Raw genomic sequence first — 27,989 nt, 5'->3', positions numbered from 1 at the left:
CATGGACAGACACAGGCAAGATCAGGGGTCAGCAACCTTTTCAGCCGTGGGCCGGTCCATTGCCCCTCAGACGTGGTAGGCTGGACTATATTGGGGGGGGGAATGAACAAATTCCTATGCCCCACAAATAACCCACAGATGCATTTTAAATAAAAGGACACATTCTACTCACTGATTCCCGGATCGTCTGTGGGCCAGATTGAGAAGGCGATTGGGCCACATCTGGCCCACTGGCCTTAGGTTGCCTACCCCTGGGCTAGATTATCTGGCTGGACAAATCTTTCATGAGCAATAGGAATGCAAGTTCACCCAACATACATATACAGACTCCTAATATAAAATAGGGCATGAGTCCTCCAGCCATTTGCCTCATTTCCTCGAAAGAGAGGGTCAAAGAATGCAATGTCTTGGCCAGCTGCTGCATGCATGAACTTTTACATTGACAATCCACTGCACTGTGTATTTGAGGCGAGGGAAGCAAACACACTCCTCCACCATTTAAATTGTAATAGTGACCCAATAAATGTGTGAATGGTGCCCAAGAGATGACACATGAATTAGAAGAAAAGATGTGATTCCAAGTTATTTGCGTTTTACTTTTTGCCTTTGTTGGCAAAGCCAAAGATCTTCCGAAGCTTCACTTTGGCCTGGTAAATATCTGTTGTGAACTATTTGCGTCTCCCATGAGGTATCACACATTTTTTACGCAAAGGTCTGTATTTCCTACCGTTTTTTGCTTGTCCTGCCTCAGGGCCTCTTCTAGCACTAGAAAGTCTTGAGAGAGAAAATTTTCTGCTCCTGTTGAGAGAGAAAAAAGAGAGGCAGTGTTGACCCTCAGCTTGTAGTTTTACAAAGAAAACTTTAAAAGAGAGTTGGGGGAGGAGGAAAAGCAGAAGAGAAAAGCCAGTGAAATTTGGCGGGGGGGATTGGAACATCATTTTCTGCAGAAGAGAGTTTGTAGTTTTAAAGGGGGGAAACGTCAATACACCTGGAAGGCTTTCATATGATAATACAGTGCGAGCCAGAGATAACTTTTTAATTTGTGAATGGTGTTGCCTAGTGCTATTTTTCTAGAAAAAGAGGTTCTGGAACTCAACAGGAATGCTTCCCTTGTTCTCTTAGAATAGCAATGGCACCCGCCTGAGAGGTGCTGGAACTGAGTTCCGTCCAGTTCTAGCTGACCTGGTATTGCCATGGGACACAAGTGGCTCAAAATGACATCTCCCACACCCCCTGCTCAAAGAAACATGCCACCTTTTGATTCCCCTTCACACCTTAAGTAACTTGAGAAGAGGAGCTGTCAATTATCTCTGCTGCTACCAAACCCTTCCTTGACTGTTCCACCTGCCAACATCACCAGCAAAAGCACTATTAATTTTGTGAATGAGACGGCAATCCGGCATATGTTGCTGAACTACAACTCCCATCATCCATGACCACTGATCCTGCTGCCTGGGATCTGGAGTACAGCAACATCTGGAGATCTGCAGCCTCCCTGCCACCCAAAATAAATGAATGCATATTCTTCCCCTGTTGTTCTTATCTCCATTTTCCTCTGTGCTCCTCTGTTGTCTCCCATATTTTGCACCTCAGACAGTTACTCTGTAAAGGTCCACATACATCTATGGCACTACATTAACAACATGAGCAATTCATGAAGTCTGAAGGGACCCAGATGCAGACTACCTTTAACCTACAACAAAGCTCGTGTTTCTTCCTACTGTTCCTTCCTATTAAATTGACCAGGGACGGGGGGGGGGGGTAAGAATGGCAAAGGTTAGAAAGAGAGAAGGACAAAACTACATTCAGTCTTCCTGTATCCTTCTTAGTCATCTTGGGGAGCCTGTCATAAAATTCCCCTCTCTCATAGACTGACCTAGATACTGAAGTCAGGAAATGTAATAAAAATGAAAATAAAAAAAAATATCCCCAATGCAGAATGCAAGACATAAGCTTTTTCTTTGTAAACATCCAGTGAGCACCATCACAAAGCGCGAGAGCCCTCATTATATTTAATAACTCCACGAACTCCAACTTAGCTGCTAGCAATTTCAGGGTGGTGGGATGTTAATGTTCACACACTGGATCAAATGAAATATTCTGCTTTTTACCTGCCTAATTAGCATTAACACAAAGACCTTGGGCGCAGCCAATTTTGTACGCAAAAAAAACAACCCCTAAACCCAATGCCGGTTCTCAGCAATATACCTTCTGGCTCTAACCAAGGAGAAAACTCATAACCTAGATCCAAACAAATAAGGGTGAAAATCCTCTTGGCCACACAACACGGCATCCGTATTTGCCTGCAGTGCTACCTAAAAGGGTTAATGACAGTAATGTTCCGTGGTTATGCAACTTTCATAGGTTGACAGTCAACCAAACTTTTACTTAAAGAGTAGGCCCCCTGTAATTAATGGACATAACTTAGTCATGTTCATGAATTTCCATGGGTCTCCTTTGAGTAAAACTGAGTTGAATGCCACCCACAGCAGAATAAGCATTTTATTTTCCATACACTGTTTTTTGAATCTTAAAATACTATACATGAAGACTACATTTGGTAAGAAAACCAGCGTATATAATTCCACAATTCAGCTAGGGCTGTCACCAGAGCTCTGTTCAAATCAAGGCTGGGTCAGCTCAAAAATATATGTCATAGCATACATTTTGATTTCAAAATCATTACCCATACTTGCACCCAAAGACAACTTAGAACTATTCTAGAAAATGCCAAACTCCAAAATGCACCATTCCAGTTCATAAAACTGCAAGTCTCTTTATTCCTACTGAGGCTGAAGCAAAACAACCACCGTGTGTTTGAAATCATTTTCATGTTCAACAACGAATATCATAAAATCAGCATAATAATTACACTGGAAGCTGCAAAATAAACAGAAGTCTGATGGAAACACTTCAGTTAATCACCAAATATATTATCTGGACAAATATTAGAAACAGCAGCAATTGTTATTTTAGGGAAGCTACACGAGATCCAACTATGGTTTTCCAAGTGGTAGTCTACACAAAGTGGGCTCAGATAACGGCTAGCAAAATCAAAAGCTCCCCTCTTGACTTCCTTGCAAGCCCATCTGGGGATAACCTCTGATTTGTTTACATGAAACAAACAATATTTTGAGGACTGTGTAGGGAGAGAATCAGAGGGGAAAGCAGAATGAAAGCCAGCCAACGGCTATGGCAAGATTCAGTAGCAGAAATTGGGCTCTGTGCTGAGGGAAGTTCCATTTTTAAAAAAATGCTGCTAACTGAAATAAAGACTTTATTTGGGGTCCTATGTCTGGGGCCTTTATTAGGGCCCAGAAATTACATACTTGTGGGGGAGGGGATATAGGGTTGATGGAGGACCCTGGGTAGGAGACAGAAAAATGTTGGTCTCCCAGGGTAAGAGGCTGTGAGTGGCAAGGTCCAAGAATTACTTTTAAGAGAGGACTCCGTAATCTAAGTACAGTGGTACCTCAGGTTACATACGCTTCAGGTTACATACGCTTCAGGTTACAGACTCGGCTAACCCAGAAATATTACCTCAGGTTAATAACTTTGCTTCAGGATAAGAACAGAAATGACACAGCAGCGGCGCAGCGGCAGCAGGAGTCCCCATTAGCTAAAGTGGTGCTCCAGGTTAGGAACAGTTTCAGGTTAAGAACAGACCTCCAGAACGAATTAAGTTCTTAAACCGAGGTACCAGTGTATTCGATTTGTATCTTCTGTAGCTGCAATTTTACTGTATTAAGGGGAAATCTTAATAATAAATATTAAAAACAAAAGGTGCTGTTAACCAAAACAACCAGCAGGGACTAGTGGCTGAGGTGCCCTCAGCTTCCCTGGCCCAGATAAAGAGTGCTTGTTGTCTCAGCGCTGCTTCATCTCTCAAGATAGCAACAGTCCCAAGGGCCTCCACCTCAAACCACTGACCTAGCAATATGGCCTGGTGTCTGTCAACACAGGGACCCGTGGGCAGCTGCAGCCCACAAAGACTAGCATGTGCCCAGCCTGCCCCTCTATGAAAGGTGGCTGAGTGTGGGAAGCCACCATTTTAAAAAATGGTACCCCATGGTACCCCGGAGCTCCAGACAAGTAGCCTCTTTCATAGGGGAAGAAAAGCTCTTAGAAACTTGGAGGACAAATTTCAGCGCAGCACTACTTGGTCAACATGAAGGAGCATTCAAAGGCGGCATTCCCCCACTTGTAATTTGAAGTGGTACAACGCACCAACCTCACCATTCTACCACCTCGTTCTGTGTAGACCCACTCTCTGACCAGTGGAGGGTGGTCCATTTGGGCTGCCTTCTTACTTCCAACCTTCTTACAACCAATCATGAGGTGTCTCTGACTCCACCTACTGTTGGTCTCCCTTCCTTCTGTCCAGAGACAGCGCATCCCATTTTGCCATCTGAGGCAAAACAGGAACATGCCGCCATGTCACCCCACACCACTGAAGACTTCTTTACTTTCTTTATGTGCAGAAGTGGCAGCCATTTCCGGCGAGATCTCACCAGAAACTGACAGTGCTGCTTCTCCAAGGTGGTTACTTCACCTCATGAGCAGGCCGGTCCTGCGTCTTTCCTACAAGTTCCATGGGCAACAGCCACCAGTGCCTAGGGACCTACCTTCTCACTACTCTACGATGAAGGAATTAAACCATCAGTTTTTCCATTGACTTCAGACAGCTCGATGCTTGCCTATACAGTGGTACCTCTCGTTGCGAATGGGATCCATTCCGGAGGCCCGTTCGCAACCTGAGCAGAACGCAACCTGCGCATGCGCGGGTCGCGATTCACCGATTCTACGCATGTGCATGATGTCATTTTGAGCGTCTGCGCATGCGCAAGTGGCGAAACCCAGAAGTAACCCTTTCCGGTACTTCCGGGTCACCGTGGGACGCAACCTGAAAACGTGCAACGTGAAGCAAACGTAACATGAGGTATGACTGTATTCCTACACATGTGAAATCTTTTTGTTACACTGCCTCATGGAGCCTTTGATTTTTAATTCAGCCCTTATTTTCCTTGGAGCTTTCATCGTTTCCTTAACACACAATTTTATCCCTTTCAAGACCTTTACTGTATAGCGCAGAATGTACATGGAGGATTATTTCTGTTTGTAAAGAAAGTTTAATTATTCTATCAAGAAGCTTAGCGGGGCCACCCCACAGAATGAATCTCACAGATTATCAGCTTCCACGATTAAAGCTAAATGTGGTGCTCTCTCTGAGTTCTTTTCCCTCTCTTGTTTGGTGTGATAAGCATCCCCTTAGAGAATTTTACTGGAATTTGGAGCAACGCAATGTGACTAAAGGTACAAGTCAGAATGAGACACACAACAAGCTGCCCATATATGGTGTGCAAAGTCATTCTGAATATTATTAAAGAATCTTAAAACTTAAGCGTCCTTCAGTTCCATTGCAAATCTGTAACTTGATTTGAATGCCTTCCTTAGGGTTTTAATCAAATCACATGGCCACAATCACGCAGCACAAAGCACTGCTTGCCTTCCAGTGTGGTATCTGGTGTAACAGTGTCATATTGTGAATTAAAGGGGTGAGGGACATACCAGGAAGTTTCTAGTGTTGTGAGGTAAACTTTTTTAAAAAAAACCCTAAGCAATTTTGCAAAATAACTGCTAGGAATTGATTCTCACCTCCTATCTACTAGGGAATACAAGCCCACCTAAGATTACTTGAACTTCATGGCTCCCTTGGGCTTCAGTTTCCCAATAGTCTCAGTAAGAAGCACCAGAAGGAGGTCACCAGTAGACTTATCAACTGTCCTTTTTTATTTAGACACCTTGGCTATGATTCATCCCTTTGCTTTGCTCTTCCATTGACTGTTCACTGCACATTTGCCCTTAGTCTGCCCAGTACAATGGTACCTCGGGTTACATACGCTTCAGGTTACATACACTTCAGGTTACAGACTCCGCTAACCCAGAAATAGTACCTTGAGTTAAGAAGGTTGCTTCAGGATGAGAACAGAAATCGTGCTCCAGCGGCCCGGCGGCAGCAGCAGGAGGCCCCATTAGCTAAAGTGGTGCTTCAGGTTAAGAACAGTTTCAGGTTAAGTACGGACCTCCGGAATGAATTAAGTACTTAACCTGAGGTACCACTGTACTAACTTGATCCCATTTATACCCCACTCTAACGAGATTTAAGCTTGTGGGGAAATTGTGGGGAATTCGGATTCCAATTACCGAAACAGGGGACTTTTTATTTCTTAACACCAGCAGACAGAACCAGATATTCTTGGACTCCAACTCTCATCAGTCCCAATTCTCATCAGCATGGTGAGTTGTAAGGGATGTTGGGAGCTGGAGTCCAGCAACATCTGGGAGGGCCACAGATTTCCCATTAGGGATGTAAAAAAAGGCATTGTTTTCTGTTCCACTTTGTATTTGTCACATACAGAAGTGTTTCCATTCATCTGCAGTTCATCTTCTGCAAAAAAACAAAACACCACACCCACTTATTATATGGGTCTGTTGTGCCAAAATCACACAATTTATGTAAATGATTTCTGTGTTGAGGGCAACTGTCTACTAGCTCCACCTGGTATGCAGGCTGAGACCCTACCTGCCCGCAGACTGTCTTGCCAGAGTGGTTATCTCCTGCTTGGACAACTGCAATGCGCTCTACGTGGGGCTACCTTTGAAGGTGAGTCAGAAACCACAACTGATCCAGAATGTGGCAGCTAGACTGGTGACTAGGGGTGGCTGCCAGGAGCATATAACACTGGTCCTAAAGGATCTTCATTGGCTCCCAGTGTGTATCCAAGCACAAGTCAAAGTGTTGGTGCTGACCTTTAAAGCCCTGAATGGCCTGGGCCCAGTATACCTGAAGGAGCGTTTCTACCCCCATTGTTCAGCCCGGACACTCAGGTTCTCCTCCAAGGGTCTTCTGCTGGTCCCCTCACTGTGAGAAGTGAAGCTACAGGGAACCAGGAACAGGGCTTTCTTGGCAGTGGCACCCTCCCTGTAGAACAACCCTCCCTTCAGATGTCAATGAGATAAAGAACTATACTTTTAGAAGACATCTGAAGGCAACCCTGCATTGGGAAGTTTATAATGTTTAATGTTTTATTATGTTTCTATATGTGCTGTAAGCTGCCCAGAGTGGCTGGGGAAACCCAGCCAGATGGGTGGGTTGTAAATAATAAAAATTATTATTATTATTATTATTATTATTATTATTATTATTATTATTACATTGTCATTACATTATTTCACAACAGTCAGCTCAGTGCAAAGAAAACACAGTGCAAATGGTTGTGGAGGAACATAATCAATTACTTATTGTTTGCACACTGAAAGCAGCAGCAGCAGCAGTAGTAAATTCTGTTCCAGAAATGGGATGAATAAGCAAACATCAGCAATTTCCTCACCTGCTTCTGTTTTCGTTGGGATTCTCTGACATCCCTACTCCCAATGCTACTTTGCAAGTCTATTCCACACTTTCCCATCCACTGTCTACGAAGATCCCCTAATCCCTGCTTCCTTCTCTTCCCAACCATTGCTACACATCACAACAGAAGCAATGTACCCAAAACTACCACAAGTGGCCAAAATCACAACCACCTCTGCCAATGCCCAGTGGAGACTGTACCTCATAAATCAACTTTGATTGAGTTACTAGATCCAGCAGTCAATTGCTATTTGCCTAAATCAGCGTAATTCCCATGATTTCTTTTGGTCCTGTGACAATGTTGCAGAATTTGGATTTTTGATTTCCATGAAACCAATAACCTTGCTTATAAATGCCTTTATGTAGTCCTCTATTTATATACTAGCCAGAAACATTATTGGTTTCTCTTACAGGAGACCTTGAGTTTAAAGATTTAAGTGCCACTGCATAAGTTTCCCAAGTGTGCAGTCCCTCCCAAAAGTAAATTACCTTCTCGTTCCTTGGCTGTGCCTAAGAGAAGCACCGGCACCAATATTAATCAACCAGGGTCCTTAACTATATTTTGAAGACACGGTGCCAGCATGCCTCACAGTTAAATCAAAAGTTGGAATTTCATTTCATGCAGGAAAAGTAGAGAGCTATCCCCCACTCCCAACCTATTCGCCCTATGACTTGTCCATTGGTTCTTAAGATGTTTCTACTTGAAGTAAAGACAACAGCCCTATTCACACAATATAGGTGTAGACACGAATGCAAGGAGCAAGGAGGCCGTTCCCATTCATGCATGTGCTACATTAATGGATTTCGATAGGAGTGCAGGAAGCTGAATCTGGCCATTGGTCCATCTGGCTTAGCATTGTTGACAACGGCAGAAGCTCTCTAAGGACTCACCCATACTTCTGCTTGTTCCGTGTCCAGGTCCAAATGGTTTCCCCCTTGTCCTGGGCTGTCTCCGCATGGGTCTGAGCAGTTTTACCTTTGCCCTGCTGTTTTCCCCAGGAAAATCTGCTCCTTAGCACTAAATCAAAACAAACAGCAATTCACGGAAAACCCGACTGCCTTCTGTTCTGATTCAGCACTATTCCCAGGGGGGAAGCAGTGGGCCAAACCAAGGTGTGGAATGGATAAGCCCTAAGTTTTCAGTCAGGAGTTCCTTCCCAGCCCTACCTGAAGATTCCAGGGAGAGAATCTAGGATTCAAAGGAATGCATGCAATGAATGTTCTCTGCCACTGACCCCAAAGCCCCTTCCTCTGAAATGTCAAGGCTGGCAATCTGTCCCTCACCCCCATCTGCCACGCGCATTGAGATTCACATCAAACATGATGATAACAAGGTAGTAATAAGATTCAGGAACATGGATATTTACATATATCTGTGCTCTTGTGTATTTTCCCCCACTGGTTTAATCCCACCTTTCTATAAAACTTGGCTTTCTAGAACACCTAGGGCAAAAGCAAGAAAGCTGCAGTTAGAGTGCAACATACACAAATCTGCTCAAGCCTACGTTCCACTGAATTCAATTAAGTGGGTATAGGATTGCAGCCGGAGATTTTATTCATTATGAAAGCAGGTGTGTATTTCATCTAAAAATCATACCCCTCTGCCTTTCTGCCTAAACTGAGTAACAAACAGGTAGTGAAGGGTTGGGACTCAGTTCTAGGTTCAAATCCCAACTGAGCCTAGCCTACCTCACAGCGTTGATGTGAGAATAAAGCGAGGACGAAGATGTAGACTACCTTGAGCTCTTGGGTGGAAGGGTAAAATCCAAGCTGAGCAAGACAGCCCTCCCCCCAAAAAAGCACTGTGTGCGATGAAGAAGAAAAAACTGCCTTTCAGTCACCCATTATCTGAATTTAGGTAGGAAATGCTTTTTAAAAAGATTTTAAAATCCAGAACCACTCAACATATGACTTGATATCACAACGACTTCTTTGACATTGAAATGTGTGACTTGTTTTAAGACTGCGTTAATTGTCAAAAGCAAATGACAGATGTCAGTCCCTAGAGAAATGATACTTCATGCATTTTAAAAGGTAGCATAAGTTAGGCAAAGCAATAGTGAGGGTATTTTCCATGTATTTTTTTTTTATTAAAATAATTATCAGAATAATCATCAGTTTGTTTTCCACCAACGTGCTATATCACCTGCAGTTCTTTCCTGAGATTGTTACTGGTTTTAGCTCTGAAAAGCCACAGATTCCACATTTTGATGGTGATTTGTGATGGCCAGCTGAGGATGTCATAGCACAGACGCTCTCCAAGAAACCATACTGAAAAGTACAGGGGAAAGATTGACAGAGAGTGATAGGGAGCCAGTGTGGTGTAGTGGTTAAGAGCGGTAGACTCGTAATCTGGTGAACCGGGTTCGATTCCCCGCTCCTCTACATGCAGCTGCTGGGTGATCTTGGGCTAGTCACACTTCTCTGAAGTCTCTCAGCCCCACTCACCTCACAGAGTGTTTATTGTGGGGAGGAAGGGAAAGGAGAATGTTAGCTGCTTTGAGACTCCTTAAGGGGAGTGAAAGGCGGGATATCAAATCCAAACTCTTCTAGATATTGTACTGTGAATTAGGAAGAGCAGGAAACTGCCTATAGGAGCAGTGGGGGAATCTCAAGCCCATGGATCTAATTAGGCCTATCCGGCCATTTCAGCCATGTAATGTCCACCATCATATATCCATCCATAAACTGAAGTGGTCACCCCATTCCCTTTCAAAATAGCACTCAATGTGGCCAAGTGCAACATATAGGTTTGCCTGTATCTGACTTAGCTATTTGTATTGCCTTGAAGGATACATGGTAAAGAATAAGGTAATCAGGCTTGCCTCCAGAAAGGTCCACTCTGCCCAATGTTCAGTGGACATGCCCCTCTTCCTTGACCAGGGTTCGTTCCTGCCAGCCCGTGTTGTTGATGGTGGCAGCTCTCAGCAGAACTCCAAAACAGATGCCGGGGGTGTGGTTTGCATCTTTAACATGGCAGTGCTGGTAAATTTGAGGATACGACCTGAAGCTCTTCTCAGTGCCACTGCTGGGCCACCCCACCAGTCCCTGTGTGGCCAAGGGCCTGGCAGCAACACTGCACACTCCAGGCACACACAAAACTCGTCAGCAACTCTGTCTTAATAGTCATTCCAGCCCTGATGTGCCCATGTGGCTGGCTGGCTGGCTGTTGTAGCAGCAGCCGCGGCAGTTGTGGCAGGAATGGTGGTGGACCTAACCATAGTGACCCTTACTGAGCCCCAGCACCCCCAATATGTCATGTGATGATGTCAGATTATATTTAGGCCATGCTTGGAAAATCACAGCATGCCTGTTACTTGGTCTCAGCAAATGAATACTAATTCTAAAATATGCTATGGTAGTACTATGGTACCAACAAACTTAGTTGGTCTCTAAGGTGCCACTGGACATTTTTTTTTATTTTTTTGTGTATGGTAGATATACAGATAGAACCTTCAACTCCTTTACCACCTATCACATAAATTGAAGGTTGCTAGGAAGGTAGGCTACTTCCATACTGACTGCTAGGATAACCTCTTCTATTTATATCAGAGATCTGGCAAAGGCAATAAAATCCAGCAATTGTGATTCTCAGTAATTCCTGTAAGTGAGGAGCCATCATTGTTGTCGCCCTTAACATTGAAAGCTAAACATTAATATACAGCTCAGTTTGAGAAGACGTACTAAGAGTCCTTTTGCATCGCAAAAAGTCACAGACAGTTGCATATCTTGGTTCCACAGTAAACCCAGCTGGAGAGAAAGAGGTCAGCTTGCTGCAATGTGTGATGTGATGAGACAGGGGGAAACTCATGAATTAATATTGTTGCTTACAAATAACTGCTCTGCAAGGTCACAGCTCCCTCTTCTAGGCTCACTCCAGCAAGAGGAGGAAACCTGCAGTTACAGGATGAGAGCAAAGTTCCCAGAAGCCAAGGGGGGGTTGGAATATGATTATATGGGCAAGCATAAACAGTCCAGCATTAGAAACAAAGGTGAAAACGGTGACACCGAGCAAGACAACCTGGTGTTTTCAAAGTAACCTTGAACAGAACAATAGATTAAAGTCAATAGGGACAAAAAGGCCAAAACCTTCGATACTGAAGGGGACAAGTATTGCTTCTCTCATGCAGCGAGTGTGGAAGCCTCATACAAACAGAAAGGATGAATTGAGAGAAGTGAAGGATAAAGATCACATTTTAATTAATAACTTGTTCATTAACGCCACCAGAAAGGTCATTAGCTCATTCTAGCAAACAGCAGAACAGATAGGGAATTAAAGGCACATGTTTTGAATATATCTGTTATTGATCACTGTAGTCACTCTATTAATTCCAAACTAAACACTAGCAACTACAACTTAGATGTCTGGAATTAAATCTTCTCGCTTATCGGTACAGAAGATACTATTAACCTTGATATTTCAAGGGCCATTCTACTATGAACGGCTGGATTGGAAGAAACCTAACCTCTTGCTCAAGATCCCAGATCTATATATATATTTGCAGTCTTATCAGTTTGCTTCCAAGAGAAAGCGTCCGCTTCCTTTTTCAGGACTGCTAAAATTGCAAGAGCAAACACACAGAAGCAAACAGCATACTCAGTGTTGCAGCCCAAACCTAATTATCCATTAAAATCCTCTCTAGCAGCCATCACTAAACCCGCCTACAAGGATTACCTAGTGAGTAAGGATGGAGGGAAAATTTGATTCACCCATAAACCTAATTTGGATCAAATCTTGTGGCTCTTATCAATTGGTTATACTCTTCAATAGTATAGTATCAGCCTTAAAGAAATCTGCAATGCTTTTTTTGCTGCTGCTGCTATTCCAGGAAGCTTTTAAGGGCAACAACAGCCATAAAAATTATCTCGTTTACATTGTACCTTGGTGATTTATTTAATTGCTGTAAACTATTCTGGGATCCAATATGAGCTCAAACATGGAGTATAACTATAGTAATAAGCAATAAATATAGTTACACACACACACACACACACACAAAATCAATACTTTCAAATACCAAACTATTTAATATCATAAATTACATTTCTGTCCTATGGTTCCACCTAACATCTCAGGGTAACATACATGGTCCCATCATTTTATCCTCATAACATCCCTATGAGGTATGGCAGATTAAGCTGAGAGGTAGTGAGCAACATGTCTCAGTGAAGCTATGAACCAGTATCTTTCCAGGAGCAATCCACCATTTTAACCACTATCAGGCACTGGTTTCCTAACACCCATTGTGTTAACTATTGATAATTTTGGACATATACACCCCAATTCATTTTTGTTCTATTTCAAGGTGTGTGTTGTTGTTTTTAGGTGTTACTGTTTATGCAAGAGGACTACACAACCATGATCGTTTCCACCCCATCTAAACATATCCAGGAGCAGGGCCAACCCAGGATATTTTGGCACCTGAGAGGGACTCTAAAATGGCAGCTTCCTCCCTGCCAGGGAAGAAGGGATGAGAGATGAGGGCAGAAGGAATGAGAAGATCTACATCAGGAACAATGGGGGAAGAAAGGTTGACATCGATATCTGCTGCCCCTGTGGATCCTGCTGACTGAGGCAGTCACCTCACCTTGCCTCGTGGGTGTGCTGGAGCATCGTGGGGAGGGCAGGTTGTGTTCTGTCAGAAAGCGCCATCCCCTTTCTTGGGCAAACCCCGTGCCTGGACATCTAAACACTCTTCGCGCAAGATGTTAGAAGTAGTTAACAGCCTTGACCAAAAAACGAGTAAGAAACTTAGCAAAATGCATGTGCTGCTTTTCATGACAAGTGCTTATTAAATTGTATTATTCCAATGGATAGAATATTGTGTTGCTGTTTTCCCTGAAGTTGTTCCCATTTGCATAACTTATGCATGCCGCGAAATGAATACAGCCTTTTGTGCCTTGAACTCAGCTAATACAGCTTGCCATTTTTACCTTTCTAAGATATGAGTAATGCGGTCTGAATGCCCAGAGGCTTCCCATAATGCATACATATGATTTATTATTTCTGTGTTTGTTTCCCACCCACCCCCTCTCTCATACACACGGACGCATTAAATAAAGATTAATAAGACCTTTCCGGGCACCATCATCAGTACTGCAAATGACAGACGTCATGCTGATGGGACTCGCATCCCATCAAACGACCCGACTTGTGCAACAAAACCCCCCGCGTGCGCACACACACAAAATGGACTGAGTGCATTTCAAATCAAACAATGCCTTGGAGCACATCACATTTAAGAAAGAAAGTTTTAAGAATCTTTTAAGAATGATGGCTGGAAAATAGATCTTTCGCCCCAGCTCTTTATTATAGTGCCAGCACAAGTCATTTTACACGATATGCAACATGGAGGACTTCCAAAGGTTTTGCACCATCCAGGGACTCTTTAAATTCAGAACGACTGGAGAGTATAGAATAGAATGCCTTATGAACCGTTCAGCTCTCCCCTTGGCTCACAGCTCCATTCTAATGCTCCATTCATGCCCTCTGCTACCAGGTGGAGTCCTCTGCATCAGGAGATGGGGAACCTGCGATCCTCCAGATGTTGCCAGATGTCAAGATCCATCCATCCCAAGCAGTATAGCCAATGGTGAGGGATGGTGTCTGTTGGGGTCCACCAACATCTGGAGTACCAAAATATCCCCATCCCTGTTCTGCCTAACAGGGAAAGGCCCCAGTCCCCACAGAAATGTGTTCCTTTGGGGAGAGAAGGCATTCGGAGGAGGAGGAGGAGGAGGAGGAGAAGAAGAAGAGGAGGAGGAGGAGTTTGGACTTGATATCCCGCCTTTCACTCGCCAAGGAGTCTCAAAGCGGCTAACAATCGCCATTCCCTTCCTCCCCCACAACAAACACTCTGTGAGGTGAGTGAGGCTGAGAGACTTCAGAGAAGTGTGACTAGCCCAAGGTCACCCAGCAGCTGCATGTGGAGGAGTGGGGACGCGAACCCGGTTCACCAGATTACTCTTAACCACTACACCACTGCTGGAGGATACATTTGTTTATATATGTCTCTTTTGATATCAACACCTATCCCTAGAACCTACCATCCAATTCCCCACAATATTTCACAAGACCATTAATCGCCATTACATTTGCAAAGGGGGAAACTGAGGTTGAAATACACAAACTTGGTGAGTCCATGGATGATCTTTTTTTTTTTTATTATTATTATTATTATTATTATTATTATTATTATTATTATTATTATGTATTACATTTATACCTCTCCTTTTTTAGCAGCTCAGAAGAGTGCACATCACTGTCTCCCCCAGCTATTTTATCTTAACAACAGGTCTGAAAGGTAGGCTAGGCTGAGAGCATGTGGCTGGTACAAAATCACCCGGTAAGCTTCATGGCATAAGTGGGAATTTGAGCCTGGGTTATATCTCCCCCTGCCCACCGCAAGCCTGTTCAAAACTCTTAAGTGAGTAATGGCCATACAAATAATGCTCTTTTTAGAAACGAGAAGCAGCCTCCACCCATCTTGGATGGTGGCAAAGGCCTTTTAGGTGAGCTCCTCTCATATCAAAGCGTAAGTCATTTTAGGATTATCTTTAGGTACAAGAGATGCCAGCATGAAAAAGAAGCACGGGAAATATGAATATATAACAATAAGCGAATGTTTGCTTGCATCAATTTTATGGCTGTGAAAGCCATTAAAATTTGAAAGGGAGAAGTCAACGTAGGATGATAGCAGGCAGCTTACAAACAAATGGGTTTTCTGAATGCACCGCTGAATAATTATGTTTATTAAGTTAATCTGGTTTTTTGCTATTGTTTAAATTATTCTAATTAACAATAACAATGAAAATGAGGACGCTCTTTTAATATAATTCAGGGCATGCTTTAGAATTCTGATTTCCACCCACCCACCCTGTTAGATTTTCAAGGAAAAAGTATGCAGTGGCAACATGCTTGAAAGCAGACTCGGTAGGGCAACATGTTTCTGAAACTATGTACGGGGGTGGGGTTAGGCCTGTCTTTTGCACTGTGGCTGGAAAAAGTGCACACATATGAACACATATGGTGCATATGAACTCCCAGATACCATGATTACTAGAAAGTTCTGAATACTTTTGGTCTTCTTCTTCTTTGGCGATCACTCGTAGCCGAGTAAGATTGTCTTCCATGACACGGTCTTAACAGTAAGTCCGTAAGTGACTGTGGAGGCCAATTCTGGATCCACACATCCTTCTTCAGTGGGGACATAGGTTTCCGGGCAGGAATTGATCACGGTGAGGGTTTGCCAAGCGTGCCTCCTCTTAACATGTTTCTCCCTTTCGTCCTGAGTTTGAGCGTCTTCAAAGTCCATGACACCTTTGGTAAAGGCTATTCTCCAATTGGAGAGCTCGCAGGCCAGTGTTTCCTAGTTGTCGGTTATACAAAAAAATGCTACATTTTTTAAGATTTGCCTTGAGAGAGTCTTTGAACCTCTTTTATTGACCACCAGCATCACGATTTCTATTTTTAAGTTCGGAATAGAGTAGTTGATTTGGAAGACAGTAATCAGGCATCTGAACAACATGACCAGTCCAATGAAGTTGATGTTGAAGAATCGTTGCTTCAATACTAGTGATCTATGCTTCTTCCAGTACACTGGCATGAGTTCGCCTGTCTTCCCAAGTGATGTGTAAAAATTTTCGGAGACACCGTTGATGGAATATTTTGAGGAGTTGGAGATTGACTTTATAAGTGGTCCATGTTTCACAAGCATACAGTAAGGTTGGTAGTACAGGGTGAATCTTTTAAAAGAGGCCCCGTGGAACATGTGTACTCTATATTCACGGGGCCTCTTTTAAAGGACTCACCCTGTACAATGGCTTTGCAAGCAAGCATTTTGGTTTACCTGCGAATGTCCTGGTCCTCAAAAACTCTGCACTTCAATTGGGAGAAAGCTGCACTTGCAGAGCTCAGGTGATCAATGTCGGCCCTTGTGGAAAGATAACTGCCCAGACAGAAGTGAGCAACACTTTTCACAGCCTGACTCCCTCCCTCGGCAATCTTCGCGGAGCTCTGGCCCAATAGTGGCCAGTGGCTTGAATTTAATTAATTTTATAATGAATGATTTTAGAGTGTTGTTTGTGTTGTACTTTTGTATTGTTTTATTGTTGTTAGCCGCCCTGCGCCCAGCTTCGGCTGGGGAGGGTGGGATAAAAAATAAAAATAAATAAAAATAAATATTACACAATTGAGTTGAATTTGTGGTGCTGCAGAGGGGTTGTTTTGTGCTTGTTGGTGCAGCACTTTGGGTTTTTTTGGATGTTGAGTGGTAGACCAAGCTTTTTGTAAGCTTCTGCAAATATATTTAGGATGGTTTGGAGGTCATTCTCTGAGTGTGCACACACTACGTTGTCATCAGCATACTGACATTCTACGATGGAAGTTATGGTAACCTTACTCTATGCTTTCAGCCTACTCAGATTAAAGAGCTTTCCATCTCTTCGATATAGGATTTCTACTCCAGTGGTGAGTTTCCCTTCGACAAAGTGTAGGATCATGGCAATGAAAATAATAAATAGAGTTGGGGCAGTAACACAGCCCTGTTTAACACCTGATCCCACTGTGAATGGTTCATTTTGAGAGCCATTGCTATCTGCAATTGTTGCTGTCATCATGTTATCATGGAGGAGCCGAAGGATGTTTACAAATTTATCCGGGAAGCCAATTTTCAGAAGGATAGTCCATAGGGCATAATGCTTTACAGTGCTGAAGGCTTTAGTATGTCAATAAATGCCATATACAGTGGTACCTCGGGTTAAGAACTTAATTCATTTTGGAGATCCATTCTTAACCTGAAACTGTTCTTAATCTGAAGCACCACTTTAGCTAATGGGGCCTCCCGCTGCTGCTGCACCGCTGGAGCACAATTTCTGTTCTCATCCTGAAGCAAAGTTCTTAACCCGAGGTAAAATTTCTGAGTTAGCAGAGTCTGTAACCTGAAGCGTATGTAACCCGAGGTACCACTGTACAGGGATTGGTTTTGCTCTGAATACTTTAGCACCTAACTGTCAGCATTAGTGTATGAAATTTCATTCATAAAAGCGGCAGCATGGGTCAAGCGTAGATCTAGCTAAGCTATAATTATCCTGCAGGACTTCCCTCAACTCCTCCTATTTGAATTTCAGGGAGCACACACTTCTAGCAGTAGAAACATCTGTCCATGCTTGCTGCTGAATGCAAGCTCTGTTTCCTGTTATATATTATGTATTCCGGTCACTGATTCAATGCTTTAATTTTACAAAGTTCTCCTCTCAATACCTTCTCTATGCAGATGCATTTACCTTCATAATGCAAAGTGTAACCCCCAGTGGCGCAATGGCTCAGTGTGTCTGGCTGTGGTGGTTCAAGCCCTCTCTTGAACTTCTGGACATCTAATGCAGCTGAATGTTGGAGAATCCAGGAAAACAGAAAGTACCTCTTCACGCACTATACTACCCAACTCACTCCCACAGGGGGCAGTGATGGCCAGCAGTTTGGATGGCTTCAAAAGAGGGCTGGACAAACGCATGGAGGACAAGGCGATCAGTGGCTACTAGCTATGTTCTGCATGATCAGAGGCTTCTGGATGCAAGTTCCTTGAAATATATTCGGAATCAAGAGTGGATTTCATGCTTTTTATTCAGCTCATAGTGGTGAGGAGGAATGAGAGTTCCCCCAGAATGTCTGCTTTATATACATTATTTACACAATGGGCCCCACGTGATTGGCTAATTCTGGGATTCTCCTGTAGGCCAATCAGGTTGCGGATTCACTTCCACCTGGAGCTGGATTGGGTGGCTCCTGTGGACCAATAAGACTGCTGCATTCTGGATCCTATTGTTCTAGGACCAATCAGGCTGCTGCATTCTGAATTCTATTGTTCTAGGACCAATCAGCCTGCTGCATTCTGAATTCTATTGTTTTAGGACCAATCAGCCTGCTGCATTCTGGATCCTATTCAACTCAGTACATAACATTCTTGGAAGCCACAGGAGGGGAGTGTGCTTGAACCCTGCTTGCAAGTTTCCATAGGCATGTGGCTGGGCCACTATGAGAACAGGATGCTGGACATAGATGCCAACTCCCTGGGGCCCTGGGTGCCCAAGAGCACACAAAATTCCCCATGAAGGGGCTAGGTACCCACAAATTTCAGTGCCAGGGCCATGCGTGCCGCATGGCACCCACAGCCCTGGGCACCCACGGTTACGGGGCCAACTTGGCACCCCTGATGATGGAATAGATACAGAACTAGCCCAAGATATTTTGCTGCCATCTTCCTATGGTTCAGAAGGTGACTGCACTGAGAGCTGACATCGACGCTAGCAACAGGTTCACCACACCCTCCAGCACACCTGAGGGCTGCTGGTTAGTTTAGGGGGTGTCGTGCAGCTCCCCCAGCATACCCACTTCTGCTCCCCAATGAAGGAGAACAGCCTCTGACACCTGAGGGGGCTTCCTCCCTCTGCTGAATGTAACCAGATGGGCCATGGGCCTGATCCTGCAGGCTCGTCTTATCTTCTTTTGGTGTTATATTCTTAAATGGCTTCCAGATATGAGCAACTATGACAAAGCCAAGCTCCTCCAGCTGCTTCTGTCACTTCTACTGGCAAAGCATGAGATTCCAGCCTTCTGTGTGGAGCAGCATTTTGAATTAATGTAGCAAAAAGGAGGATTCAAATAAGTGGGAAAGGAAATCCTATGAACTGGTATTGCGGATGTCATCGAAAAGCACCCTTCTGTACAGCTCCTACTGAGCAACCTTCCTGATATAAAACAGGAAAATAGCAGAAGCAAAAGACATGCTCCCTTTGGAATTAGACCCAAACCCTTAAGATTTTTTAAAGCAGAGTAAAAGAAATTCTCCACTTCACATTACATCTATCCTTGTTTAACCACTTTTTTATGCTGCACTATGTTAACCGTAATAGGGAGCACTTAGAATATAAAGCTAAAAACCAAAGCATTGCAGGACTGCTAAACATTACAACAGTGGTCTAATGGCTAAACTAGGCAGAGATTTCCAACAGAGGATGGGAATAAAGATTGGAATTCATTGTATATTTTGACAATGGCTGGCCCACACTCTTTCTTTCCTTTCTTTTTTTACTTCTTCTTATCATCTCCAGATAAAGCAATGGTCAGATCTATTTTAAAATGACATCAGGAAGCAGGGGAAGGAAACATATAGCTTGTATTGCGAGAAGTTAAAATGGGCTTTTTCTAACAACAAAAGCCCAGCACTGTGATGTTCCCATACAGGAAGCAAGGACTGGCAAAGACCAGCTTTCTCCATCATCAGAGACCCAAGTCATGTGTCCTTTCACCTCCACCACAATGGCCTTTGTGGCGCTTCACTGGGGCCTCCTGCTCGGCACCGATACAACCTTGAACGCGAGCCAAAAACCTGAATATCTGAAACGTGCCTCAGCGTTCAAAGACCTGATGCCTTCTGCTCTCTGGTTTTGGTCGTAAAGGATGGGAGCCAACAACCCACATTTCATAGCGAGGCTCACTTCATGCATGCAAAAGAGAGTTTTCTCAGATTAAGACTTGGCAGAAAACTGTGAGATTTTATCCTTAGGCAGGAAATTCATCCATACTCAAGAAACATTCAAAGGCCTGTAACACACATTACATCTGGGTGGTGTTCGTACTCAAGTGAATGTGTGGTAAACCTGCAGTAGTTGCAATATATCCCACATCTTCTAGCTCTATATTACTTACACTGAGTAGCAGTGGACCTCCAGGGTTTCAGACAAAGAATACTCACAGTCTAAGGTTACCAGACATCCCCGTTTCCTGGGGACAGTCCCTGGATTTACAAATCAGTCCCCTGACAAAATCCATCTACAGTGGTACCTCAGGTTAAGTACTTAATTCCTTCTGGAGGTCCGTTCTTAACCTGAAACTGTTCTTAACCTGAAGCACCACTTTAGCTAATGGGGCCTCCCACTGCTGCCGCGCCGCAGAAGCACGATTTCTGTTCTCATCCTGAAGCAAAGTTCTTAACCCGAGGTACTATTTCTGGGTTAGTGGAGTCTGTAACCTGAAGCGTATGTAACCTGAAGCGTATGTAACCCGAGGTACCACTGTATTTAGTAGGAAATTGAAAAGTATCCCTGGATTCATTGAAAAAAAATCTGGTAACCTTTTCCCAGTCCTATCCAGAGACACCACAGACAGAACCTTTCGTTACATTTCTCCTAATAATTATTATTAATTTTTCTTACAGACCACCCGTTGCATTTCACAGGCAACTCCCCATTTATGCTCATTCGAGGCATGTGAGACCACGCACATGTGCATCACCACAAATCCAGAAGTGGCACAAAGGGGGCAAAAAATGGCCCTAAAAATAATGCGAAAACGGCAGAAAATGGCATGAAAACAGTGTCTATCAGTCACATGAGCCTTTGCAAGTGAAATCCTAGGAGCCCTTACATCGACCTTTGAGGCCTGTGGAGAGTTGGTGTTTGAGAAAGGATGTTTGGAGGGAGCAATGGTGGTGTCTACAGGCTTTTTCAATTGTGTTCACAATATAGGTGATTTCATTTAAACATCTGACGCCTCTAAATGTAAGCCCTGTGTAAATGGGGAGTTGCCTGTACATATCATTCCAAGGCAATTGTTCCTCATCTATTTGACACATACACAAAAATTATATAGTCCTGTGAGTTTTCATGTGTGTGGTAAATACCAGCTGGCATCATATGGGAGCCCAGGCACAAGGCATACCTCCACACGAAACTACAGTGGTACCTCAGGTTAAGTACTTAATTCGTTCTGGAGGTCCGTTCGTAACCTGAAACTGTTCTTAACCTGAAGCGCCACTTTAGCTAATGGGGCCTCTTGCTGCCACTGCACCGCCACCGCACTATTCCTGTTCTCATCCTGCAGCAAAGTTCTTAACCCGAGGTAATATTTCTGTGTTAGCGGAGTCTGTAACCTGAAGCGTATGTAACCCAAGGTACCCCTGTAATATGGTCGCATCTTACATTGACGTGGCAAATCAAATTCAAATATCCTCCCCACTTAAGGCAATGAGATTTAGCCTAGGAACCCCCTGCTATCCAACTGAAATAAATAGAGCAAAAGCACCATGGATTATAAACTACAAGTTCAAGCAACTGAGCAGGCTACAGACAAGGAAGGTTTAAGGCTGAGGTAGTCAGGAACTTGGACAAAGAAGGCAGGTCACAAGAGGCAAAAAGCTAAAGACTGCACCAGAAGCACCAAATGGTTTCCTAAATAACAGTGAATCGGGAAGAACCTGTTTTGATCTCCAGTCTTCTCTGATCTCTTCTAAAGGTCTGAGCAGTTCTTTTGGAATCTGTGCAAGACTGTGCTCTGAACTTCCTTGGTAAATGTATGTTTGGTGGTTCTGCTGAAGGGGAAATGCACTTTTTCTCTGGGTGGCATGCACCTGGGATGTTGAATGGGTTTGATAAGGCGCCCTTTCTCCATAGACTCATTGAGTTGGAAAGGGCCGCAAAGGTCATCTACCCCCAACCCCCTGCAATGCAGGAATCTTTCACCCAATGTGGGGCTTGAACCCACAAACCTGGGATGAAGAGCCTCATGCTCTACATGAAACATTTTCCTCCTCTATCGATGGGAACTGTGGGTTTCTTAGAATCACTACATACCTAGGTTGAAGATGTTGTTGCAAACTTCTAGGGCACCACTGCAATTTCCTTCTAGACAGTCCCCCTGGATCTGCCATGCCTGACAAGGAACCTCTGGTATATGCAATCTGGGGAGAAATGGCTTGTAACAGTCGTCGCCCTAGCAGACTTTTGCTTACCAAGTCAAGCACACTAATAAAAAAGCAATATTACCATTTTACTTAGATGGAAAGGTTTGCCAAAGTGGTTTCCTACTTGAAGTTAGTCAACTGGCCGTTAACCAAAACAACGAAGCCCCAAAGTAAATCTTATTTGGGTGTCTTGAAAACTGTGACTCCAATCCACAGTGCTTTCCCTGACACTAAGTACATACAGATATGGGTGTCTAAACAACCCCTGAAACTAGGAGTTCTTCCTAGAAGGCACAGGTCCAAGAGGTCCTGTCTTTGCCCTGCTGCTTTCTCCCGGAAAACCCACTCTTTAGTGATAAATCAGAACAAATGCCAATCCATGGAAAACCCAATCACTCCTAATAAATATATTGTTGAAATTCAGCACTAAACTGCAGATTTTCCCTGGGGAGAGTAATGGGGCGAACAGAGATGTAGATGGGCCCTAGCAGTGAAGGAAGTCTTCCATCCTGACTGGATTTTCAAAGGAGGGGGTGTCCCACCAGATGTCAAAAAGATAAACAACTACCTGACATTTAGAAGACATCTGAAGGCAGCCCTGTTCAGGGAAGTTTTTAGTGTGTGGCATTTTAATGTATTTTTAATCTTTGTTGGAAGCCGCCCAGAGTAGCTGGGGAAACCCAGATGGGCAGGGTACAAATAAATTAGTAGTAGTGGTAGTAGTAGTAGGTAGTCAACACAAGATCAGTATTTCGAACCTTAGCATTGTATCTCAGTTCAGCATCCCATGAATAAGATGTGGGCCTAGCTACCTGTATCAGAGGAAAGGATTATGAGAATTTTGTTGCTCCTATTCTCTTTTGTGATAATAAACTTGCCTAAACTGTCAAGGGAGTTGGGGAACAAATGAGTTAAATCAATAAAGAAAAGTGTGTGCTTGCAATTATTTCATTTCACTGGTCAATGTACAGTGGAAACAAGAAAACGGAGACCTTTTTAAGGAAAGCATAATCTGTGTTTGATCTAGTTGAGAAGTCTTGGTGTCAGCATTTTAAATATCACAACAAAATGCTGATAGTCATTATGTTAATGTGGAGGTGAGGGATGGGAGAACAAGAAGTCACACTAAATGGGCCTAATTTGTTTTGTGTTTTCATGGTGGCGAAGACTTGGCAACAGAACCTTCAAATGAGGAAAATAATATCATGTTACTGGGTCATACAATCACTGCGATAAGAACCAGATAAGGAACTGATCTTCAGAATTATTTGCAAAACAAAAAATACCTGTAATACATCGGTGGGGAGCATATAAAGGAACTAAATCCTGGGACAGTGTCTTATGAAGAGATTTTAGGACCAGGAATGTAATGAGCAAAATATAATCAAATTAAAATAAATTGCTTAAGGTATCAGTCTGTCTTTCCTGGTTTACCTGGCCAGGAAAAGTCTTTAGGGCTGTCTGCACTTAACATGAGACAAATGCTGAGAAAGTGAATAATTAGAGGTGACTTGTACCACCAATGCTAGCAACTTTTGCAAATGATTTCTAGGGCTGAGCCAAAACAGATTCCTCCCCCCACTTTTGCAGCCTTGTTCACAGTCAACAGAAAGAGGCCTCCAGTTTTGTAGGTTTTAGATCTTAACTGTAATAACTCACAAGTCATGCTCATTTCAGTGAGGTTAGTGGGCAGTGTTATGGGTCTGGGGAAGCAGGACCCCACCCCCATTTTTTCTCTACATTCAGTGAAGGGTTAGAATTTGAGCAAACTCATAAATTCATGAATGAAGCAAGGGCTGGAAATAATACTGGCTAGCTTCCTCATGAGGTCAGCCTGGCAACGGCTCGCATGGGAGTGGGTCATTGAAGAAATAAAAGGATGAGAATGGCCTGGCTTGTTTGATAATGGCAAACCATCGGCAAAACAAAGACCCTCTTCTCAGTAGCTTTTGGGGTAGGGTAGCAGTGGCTTGATGTAAGCAACCGGGGGAGGGGGCAGGGGCGGAGCAAGGTGGGGGCGGACCCCCCGGGTGTCATCACCAAGGGGGTGACATTCGGCACACTGCCATAGCTGTCAACCGTCCCTTATTTGGCGGGAAACTCCCTTATCCCAGCGCCGTGTCCCGCTGCTTTCCCTTATTGATGATGTCCCTTAAATTTCACGGGTTTCAAAGGAAGCAGCTCCTCTTCCTCCCTCCCTGCCGGCCAGGGAGGAGGGAGGCTCCAACTGTGTTGCTTGGCTGTGTTGCTCACCCAATAAGAAGTCTAAGAATGACTGGGGGGGTGGAGCTTGCATGCCTTGTGCTGATCAAATGGCTGTGTTCCCTGGGGACTCGCCTTTGCTCAGCTTCCCAGCGGAGAGGTGACGGTGGTTTTCCTTGAGGCTTCGTTTGGCTGCTGGCTGGGCTTTCTGCCTTTGGCTCAGAGGGGCTCAGAAGTTGAACATACCTGTGCCCAGAAAATCCCTTATTTTGGCTGCTGATCCCTTATTTTCGAGGCTGCTGGTCCCTTATTTTCAAATCTGTAAGTTGACAGCTATGCACACTGCCTGCAACTCCCGCCTACCCCAAGCCGTTGGGGGAAAGGGGGCAGTTGCGCCACTTTTTGGTGCGTCATTTTGACAGCCCCGCATTCCCAGGCTGTTGGAGAAGGCAGGCAGGCAGGCAAGGAGATGACAGGAAGTAGGCAGGCGAGCAAACAAGCAGAGGGTGGAGGGAAGGGGAGAAGCAGAAGCTCTCTCAACTCAGGACCCAAATCCTGCAACCCTAAAAAAAAGCTCAACAACTTTGGTCAATCCTTCCCTAAAAAAAAACACGTCAACAACTCCTGGCAATGACAATGGGTAGATCACAGCCAGTCTTTTTATACTGTGAGTAGATCTCTTGGGAGTCCAACAAGATTTCAATGGGGGGGGGGTGCACATGACAATAAATTTTCTGCACCAGCTACCACCTGACCTTGCTACGCCACTGGGAGGGCAATGTATTTTGCAATGAGCTTGAGAAACAGAGGTTGCCGGGGAGGGAGTGTTGGATGCATAAAGGAAGGAGTTGCTTCCTGCAAGTTCTGCTAGGAATGAGAATGAGGAAATGGGCAGAACACCATGCAGGGATTGAAGAGAAGAAGCCTGGCAGGCTGGCAAGGAGAGAGGAGATGGTGCTTAGGATGTCTCGGAATCCAATGCTGTGCTGCTGGGAAGGACAAGCCCCTCTTGAAATGTGAACACTGCAAACTCTCTCCATAAAACTCTGGTGCCAACATGCGTGAATAAATCGTATTTCGCCGTGCCTCATTCCAAAGGAACAAAAACCCTGGTTAAGTGCCAAGACCTCTGGAATCTCACACTGCTCGGCAGAGATTGGGGTGGCCAGTAAAAGGCAGGTCAACATGCTTAGGATTTCAGACTGCATCTCTCATGTTCTCCATTCTTCTGCAGCTACACAGACCACACTGACCGAGAGAGGGGCAAAAAGCCACTGCTTTATAAATGGGATATATCTGGGCAGCTGTTAGAAAGGAGGAGTTCAGACACAAAGTCTGCAGTGAGCATTGCAGGGTGGGCTCTGGGCTGCCCTGACACTTGACAGCATCAGGAAATCAGTGGCGGGGATGAGGGGGAAGAGTCCTAAACTCAGTGGAGTGTCAGCACATTTATGCACAAAGAAAGATTATATCTGATACACTTCTGTCATCAAGCACATAAAAATATATTATCTGGCTTACCGTTGGCAGGACTATATCTTTACTACAAAAAGGTTTACACTAACAAACTTTACTCTGCATGTGTGTGCATGTGTGTGTTTGTGAGAGAGAGAACTCTGTAAGCCACTACGAAAAGGTAAGTGAATCTATTTTCCCCTTACTATTCATTATGAGGAAACTTGCAAGTATTCTTAAGCTAAAGCCTGTAAATTCCACCTCCCTTAGAAAGCTTCTTTTAAAAAAAAAAGTCACAGAGAGGCACTGCTAGCATGCAACTTGTAAATTTTACTCAGCTCTGCAGGAAATTGGCTCCTATTATGTTGGCGTCCCTGAATGTGTCAAACACTTGTTTATTACAGCAGTGCTGTACTCATTGAGTTTTCCTCCAAAAGGCTGAAATCGGTAAGCTGTGGCTTACCGGTGCTTCTTAGTGCTGACTTCCCCACTTTTTCCTATTAAAAAATATGCAATGAATATTTCTCAATAACCCCTACTGCTTTCATCTATAATAAGAGACAGAAATAATTCAAAAATGCTGCCTGGAGGCCTTAAAGTATCGTCGGAGCTACCCCTCGGTTTATTTTTCCCACTCTAAAGAATTATACAAGAAGTCCAGAATGTGTCAGACTCTCTTCCCATGCAAATCAATGGTAGCGTGAGTCTTCAGAGACCAACAACAGAACACTCCATTGCTCATACTGATAAAAGCCCAACCTTGAAGATCTTATAGCAGGCGATGGGGAAGCTGTGGTGTTCCAGATGTTGCTGGACACCAGTTCCCTTTAGTCCTCAGCCAGCACTGCCCATTATCAGGAATGATGGGAGTTATGGTGCTATAATATATGGAGGTCCTTAGGATCACTTTCTTTGCATTATTATTATTATTATTATTATTATTATTATTATTATTACTGTGTCAGCAAATCTCAAGGCAGATTCAAAACAGATCACAGTACAGTGGTACCTCTGGTTGCGAATGGGATCCGTTCTGGAGGCCTGTTCGCAACCTGAGCAGAACGCAACCCACGTCTGCGCATGCGCGGGTCGCGATTTGCCGATTCTGCGCATGTGCGTGATGTCATTTTGAGCGTCTGCGCGAGTGGCGAAACCCAGAAGTAACCCTTTCCGGTACTTCCGGGTCGCCGTGGGACGCAACCTGAAAACGCGTAACCTGAAGCAAATGTAACATGAGGCATGACTGTATCAGGAATAGGGTGGGTCCTAAAACACACATCTCAGGTTTCAGGTGCCAGGGTAAATGGTTTGTTTATCTTCAGCATTCACCAAAAGTTGTATAGTGAAGAAGCCAGACACACTTCTGCAGGGAGGGAATTACACAATTTAGGCGTTGTCCCACAGTATGCCCTCTCCCGGGCCACCTACCCCCAAGATTCTGAGGACAGTGGAACTAACACCTGGGAGATATTGTAGGGCAGAAGGTAGTCTTTCAGATATTTGGGGCTTTAAACACTAGTGTGAGTAGCTTAAATTACTCCCAGAAACCAACTGGCAGCAGTTTCAGAACAAGGATTATATGAGTTAGTAATCTGTGAGTAATCTTCAAGGGCAATCCAACAGGACTAGTTACAACCATCTAAAAGACAGCAGCAGCAGCAGCAACAACAAACCAGTTTTAAAACTTACATTTAAAAATTATGGGAAATTTAATGCTTGTGAATGCATCAGAAGGGTGGAGCAGATATTCTCGAATAAATAAAATAATAAACATGGTACTTGTATGTTTTGCCTCATGGGGCAAACAGTAGCTGCGGGAGGGTAGGGTAGCTTCCCTCCTCCAGCTCTATGGCCCCAATCCAAATAGGAAGCCTCTCAACCACACACAAAAAAACCCATGAGGTTGAGACATCTTAAGTGTTAAGAGTTGGAGGGGTTTCAGAGAATAAGTTCCCACACAGAACAGGACAACAGAAGACTGCACCTTAGTTTTGTGTGGGTAAAGTTGCCCAGAAACCAGCTACTTCTTGACTGTATCCAATTAGAGTAGACCCACTAAAATTAACAGGCCTAAGTTGAGTCATGTCCATAAATTTCAGGGGGTCACCTCTGAGTATAACGACCCTTGGATATAACCCTCTGTCTCAATAGGTTTCCTTATGAGCCAGATAGTAAGCTTACAT

The 27,989-nt window shown here is 44.0% G+C and overlaps 1 protein-coding gene across 1 annotated transcript in view; it reads right to left on the bottom strand.

The window, feature by feature from the left end:
- The window catches only part of FHIT (fragile histidine triad diadenosine triphosphatase), a 1,046,044-nt gene that overhangs the window by 827,802 nt on the left and 190,253 nt on the right, over positions 1-27,989 (bottom strand). The window contains exon 4 of the mRNA XM_053378360.1: positions 728-798. The gene's annotated coding sequence lies outside the window, so the exon portion shown is untranslated. The remainder of the gene's footprint in view (positions 1-727; positions 799-27,989) is intronic.

The sequence above is a fragment of the Podarcis raffonei genome, chromosome 2 (assembly GCF_027172205.1).
Source record: "Podarcis raffonei isolate rPodRaf1 chromosome 2, rPodRaf1.pri, whole genome shotgun sequence".
Classification (NCBI taxonomy): domain Eukaryota; kingdom Metazoa; phylum Chordata; class Lepidosauria; order Squamata; family Lacertidae; genus Podarcis; species Podarcis raffonei.
The sequence above is the reverse complement of the archived record's forward strand: the minus strand, read 5'-3'. Positions and strand labels throughout refer to the sequence as shown.